General features: G+C 40.2%; 2 non-coding genes across 2 annotated transcripts; one reads left to right on the top strand and one right to left on the bottom strand.

Moving 5' to 3' along the window:
• Positions 1-3876: 3876 nt before the first annotated feature.
• trnal-uag (transfer RNA leucine (anticodon UAG)) lies at positions 3877-3958 on the top strand. Its single transcript has one exon. It is a non-coding gene; the product is annotated as a tRNA-Leu (tRNA).
• A 1781-nt stretch (positions 3959-5739) lies between these two features.
• trnad-guc (transfer RNA aspartic acid (anticodon GUC)) lies at positions 5740-5811 on the bottom strand. Its single transcript has one exon. It is a non-coding gene; the product is annotated as a tRNA-Asp (tRNA).
• Between the last annotated feature and the right edge of the window lie 64 nt (positions 5812-5875).

The raw sequence follows: 5875 nt of genomic DNA, 5'->3' as shown, positions 1-5875 counted from the left end.
GGATAGTTCGCCTAAAACAACACGTAGTCCACCTTTAGTTCTTTAGAGCTCTGCCATAATGTAAAGTTTACAACAACAAAAATATATATGCATTTTTCACAAAAACATGTACATGCAATCCTGTTAATGCATATCCTAATTAGCAGTTGACGCACACATAAAGCACATTTTCGTATTGAAACGTATTATATGTAAATCTTTGACGTCACCTAACTCTAGTAAGTAAAAGCTTTCCAATGTCATGATGCCAAATCACACGGAAATCAACAATACGAATAAATGATCTCATTTCTGCCAAAACACTTGTTGATACTTGTTTATTCTACCGCTAGATGTCACTGTTTCCTTTCTGCAAATTATTGCAACAGGCATAGAAACCGGATATCTAAATGCCCCTGCGATTAGTTTTTTTTTGATAGCTCACGTTTTTGAAAACAACGCTTACTCTTTTCAAAACACTCAATTGCCTGAACACCTCAGAACTTTTGCAACACTTTTGTTTCCATATGAAAATGCACATGTTTGCGATTACTATTCTGTTAGAAATAGTTACACTCTCCTGTGATAAACCCAAAACACTACTTAGAACTTCTGCATTCCAAAAATTAGAGTGGGCTACAAAAGCACACACAAAAAGAAAAAATATACAGAAAATACTTTGAGGTAAATAATTGCAGCAAAAATAACTCCAACTGTTTACAGGACATCTTGCACTTTATGACTGTTGATTATATTTGTACTCTGATATGTTCTTTGTGAAATGTAGTAAAACTGTTTGTTTCTCTGCAATTAATTTTTCAAATGAATTTACTTCAATAATGAGTTAAAATCAAGCTGCAGACTCAACATCAAACTCAAACATGTAAATCTGATCATAAGCAATATTCGTTTGACTCGTCGACTAATTTTAGAAATCCCACTGTTTCTGTTATACATTCTTCACTGACGAGAGTATGTGGCAAGTGCCGTTTTGTCCTACTAATTTCAGAGGTCCATGAATTCACCATAGTTTGTTTACATGTACAACTTTCAAAGAGTAGGGATGTAACAGTATCAAAATCTCACGGTACAATATTATGACAATATTAAGGCCACGGTACGATATTATTGTGGTATATGTAAAAAAAACTTAACACACTGACTGCAATTGAACACAAACATAATGCTCAAATGTTGTAATCATATTTATTACTACAAACATGTATTTTAAGGGCAAATAATTATGCAGGAACATCCACTGATTCAAGCAAATATTAAAAAAATAACTTACAGTTGATGTCTTTAAAGTGACAATTTAAACAACCAGTGGAACAAGTGTTAAACAATAATGTTCACTTCAGTGTTTTTCAACTTTTTAGAAAAGCAGTGTCCTCCACAGTGGACATTTTTTTTATATTAAGTCTGGAAAAGCTGTTTCACACAAAAGTTAACTAACAATTGAACCTTTAATAATGTAAATAGCTCGCAAACTGATGTTTAGCTTCGCTGGCTTCAAATATATTTTCTGGGTGACAGTTTATGAGGTGGCAATTTCTCCAGGGTGTACCCTGCATTCCGCCAGAGTGCAGCTGGATTGGCTCCAGCCCCCCACGACATTGAGAGAGACACGCAGTAAACAAATGAATGGACTGAGGCTTTATAAAGTGGCTTTTCAGTTTAGTCGTATTTCCCGAGGTGTACATTTTTTGGGGAGAGTGATTTCCCTCCATGCGATGCCTTGGAAACGCTCGAGTCGAAAGTGGCGTGCTTTGCTTTGCAGAACACAGATTTTCTTACCTCTGCCAAATAGGTTATGTTTTCACCAAGGTTTGTGTGTGTGTTTGTTAGTAACATAACTCAAACAGATTTAATGTCCAAAAATACAATTCCTCCCATCCACGACAAGTACGAACACATTTCACTTCCTGCTTACGGCGTTCCACGCCTCTACCTTGTCGCCCCGCGCTGTGCAGAGGGTTCTGGGGGATGTAGTTTATTTCCAGACCCAGCCAACGTTGAAGCGCCAAAAAAAACTTCACTCACCAAGTTTGCGTTTAATACCATCACACGTCACAGCATTATTGTGAAGAATTTGAAACCGAAATAACGTGGTTTCTATAATACCATTACATCCCTACTGACTAGTTGACTAGCAAAATAATTGTTAATTGCAGCCATAGTTTCAAAGTAAAAAAAACATCTCAAGCATTTTTTTTTGCCTATATGGCCTCTTTTAAAAGTCCATATTCCTGCAGCAGTTTCCTAAGACACAAAATTTCCTGCTCAAAGACTTCTACCAATGACCTTTGCAAAACACATTTCTGACTTTGTACAACTGACATGGTACGGTGCTTCGTGCATCCGTCAAAAAATCAGGCAGGAGGCAAGTGTCTGGTTGAATTATCAGCTCCCTGGTGGACTAGTGGCTAGGATTCGGCGCACTCACCGCCGGTCAGGGAAACACGGTCTAACCTGTCTGGGAGCAGTCAATTTACAATTGATTTCCACAGTTCTCATATTAATGCTCATTAGATGCAAATCATTAACATTGCCATTTTCAAAAAAGGCAACAGGAAAATTGTTCAACTGTTCTTCAGGGTGAAGTCTGCACAATGGGTGTTCGGCCTAAATCCGGACACCTGGTCACCCTAGTCCAAGTCCATATTCCTGCAGCAGTTTTCTAAGACACAACAATTCCTGCTCAAAGACTTTAACCAATGACCTTTGCAAAACACATTTCTGACTTTGTACAACTGACATGGTACGGGTGCTTCGTGCATCCGTCAAAAACTCAGGCAGGAGTCAAGTGTCTGGGTAAGTTATCAGCTCCCTGGTGGTCTAGTGGCTAGGATTCGAAGCTCTCACCGCCGCGGCCCGGGTTCGATTCCCGGTCAGGGAAACACGGTCTAACCTGTTTGGGAGCAGTCAATTTACAATTGATTTCCACAATTCTCATATTTATGCTCGTTAGATGCAAATCATTAACATTGACATTTTCAAAAAAGGCAACAGGAAAATTGTTCAACTGTTCTTCAGCACAATGGGTGTTCTTATCATGATGTGAAAACAAAGAATACAAGTGGAACTTAGCGGATACCTTTCACATAAATTACTGAAGATAGCAGAGGATAGTTTCGATCTATCGACCTCTGGGTTATGGGCCCAGCACGCTTCCGCTGCGCCACTCTGCTAACTGTACATACTTTCTAGCTTTATGGAGGTGTAGATTGAAATACCATCGCTTATGTTTTCCTGTTGAGAAACTTGTCTGTTTTCTGAGACAAAAATCATTTGTCCTTGTCAAATAGTACCAATGCACCCCAAAGTAGATGCGTTTGTTTCTTCCGCAGAACTGGACTTCCAACAGTTGAGGTACCGACACTGGACTTCAAAACATTACATTCTGACAAATTTGTCATTAATAAAAGGTTCAAATCTTTTCTAATCTCTTACATATATTCTTGGTTTCAAATTAATCCGCAATACTGAATTTGAATCACTGACTCTAATAAACATTTTTTCCTTTTTGAAAACTTGTTATGCATCCTGATTTGGAGAAATGCAACAAACGGTAGTAAAGTACTATAATATCTGTAGGACTGTGCAGTATCTCTGGGTCCACGCTTCACAATTTTCAGAGAGGCATACTGTGGTCACTGCTCAAGGTTGAACAAGATGTTAATTGATGAAAATAAGAGGAACCAAAACCATCTCCCCGTCAGGGAATCGAACCCTGGTCTTCCGCGGAGATACTATCCACTATACTAAAGAGAACTGCTTGTCCGGTGTTTTCTAAAGGACAAGCAAACTATCCAGGCTTATCCCTGCCACGCCACAACCAAAGCGTTTGCCATCTCATAATGCCGATAAATTGATCCTCTAAAACAAGTACAAGAAGGTTGTGTGGCCGAGTGGTCTAAGGCGCTGGTTTTAGGCTCCAGTCTCTCAGGAGACGTGGGTTCGAATCCCACCACTGCCATTTCTATTCTGGTAATGCGCTTGTATCTTTCCTGACCTAAGCAATATGACCCAGCTTGGTCCTCATTTGGAAAGCTTGTGGAAGTCGGGTCAAAACATTGGCTTTAGAGTTCTTTACGCTAGGAATGTGATCAAAAAGAACACAACCAGGGGTGAGGATGTGTGCAGTAGTCCAAATACAACACAAAATGAGTGATAGTGTAAACACGCCATGTTTTATCAACCTAAATCATTTTGTACAAATGCAGATTACAAAGGCTTTTGGTCTGACTTTCCCACACAGTTTTAAGGATGAAGCCCAAGCATAGTGAAAAAGGGTAGACTTTCCAAAAGAGAAGTGGATTCAGGAAGGTTCATGGCATCTGTGCCAGAAACAGAAATGTATTCATCTTCAACATCAATTATTCAATATAGCAAAGGACAGTTTTGCTCCATTGACTTGGTATGGCTAAAAGGTGGACATGTATGTTTTTGTCAACCTGTCGTTTGAAGATCTGCGCCCCTACCTTAGACACTCAGGCCACTTGTATTTGTTCCTGTATTCGGATCACACCGCAGTGATGGCATGTATCGCTGGTCGGCACGGAGCGACTTGCAGGAGGGAGATGGCCTGTCTGGTGACATTGTGTGGAAACAACAACCTCTTCCTCAACACGGACTACACCAAGGAGTCAATAGAGGACATGAGAAGGGAACGTTTGTTCGCTCTTGTTAGAGTTGTGTACTTTTTCCACGTCCAAGTCCAAATTCCTGCAGCAGTTTCCTAAGACACAACAGTTCCTGCTCAAAGACTTTAACCAATGACCTTTGCAAAACACATTTCTGACTTTGTACAACTGACATGGTACGGGTGCTTCGTGCATCCGTCAAAAACTCAGGCAGGAGTCAAGTGTCTGGGTAAGTTATCAGCTCCCTGGTGTTCTCGTGGCTAGGATACGGCGCTCTCACCGCCGCGGCCCGGGTTCGATTCCCGGTCAGGGAAACATGGTCCAACCTGTTTGGGAACAGTCAATTTACAATTGATTTCCACAATTCTCATATTTATGCTCATTAGATGCAAATCATTAACATTTTCAAAAAAGGCAACAGGAAAATTGTTCAACTGTTCTTCAGCATGGAAGTCTGCACAATGGGTGTTCTTATCATGACCTGAAAACAAAGAATCCAAGTGGAACTTAGCGGATACCTTTCACATAAACCACTCAAGATAGCAGAGGATAGTTTCGATCTATCGACCTCTGGGTTATGGGCCCAGCACACTTCCGCTGCGCCACTCTGCTATCTGTACAAGCTTTCTAGCTTTATGGAGGTTTAGATTGAAATACCATCGTTTATGTTTTCCTGGTGAGAAACTTGTCTGTTTTCTGAGACAAAAATATCTTGTCCTTGTCAAATAGTACCAATGCACCCCAAAGTAGATGCGTTTGTTTCTTCCGCAGAACTGGACTTCCAACAGTAGAGGTACCGACACTGAGGACTTCAAAACATTAAATTCTGACAAATTTGTCATTGATAAAAGGTTTAAATCTTTTGTAATCTTTTACATATATTCTTGGTTTCAAATTAATCCGCAATACTGCATTTGAGTCACTGACTCTAATAAAAAAATTTTCCTTTTTGATTTGGAGGAATGCAACAAACGGTAGTAAAGTACTATAATATCTGTAGGACTGTGCAGTATCTCTGGGTCCACGCTTCACAATTTTCAGAGAGGCATACTGTGGTCACTGCTCAAGGTTAAACAAGATGTTAATTGATGAAAATAAGAGGAACCAAAACCATCTCCCCGTCAGGGAATCGAACCCTGGTCTTCCGCGTGACAGGCGGAGATACTGTCCACTATACTAACGAGGACTGCTTGTCCTGTGTTTTCTAAAGGACAAGCAAACGATCCAGGCTTATCCCTGCCACGCCACAA

The sequence above is a fragment of the Nerophis lumbriciformis genome, linkage group LG23, assembly GCF_033978685.3.
Source record: "Nerophis lumbriciformis linkage group LG23, RoL_Nlum_v2.1, whole genome shotgun sequence".
Classification (NCBI taxonomy): domain Eukaryota; kingdom Metazoa; phylum Chordata; class Actinopteri; order Syngnathiformes; family Syngnathidae; genus Nerophis; species Nerophis lumbriciformis.
Note: the sequence above shows the minus strand (reverse complement) of the source record. Positions and strands in the feature narration are given on the sequence as shown.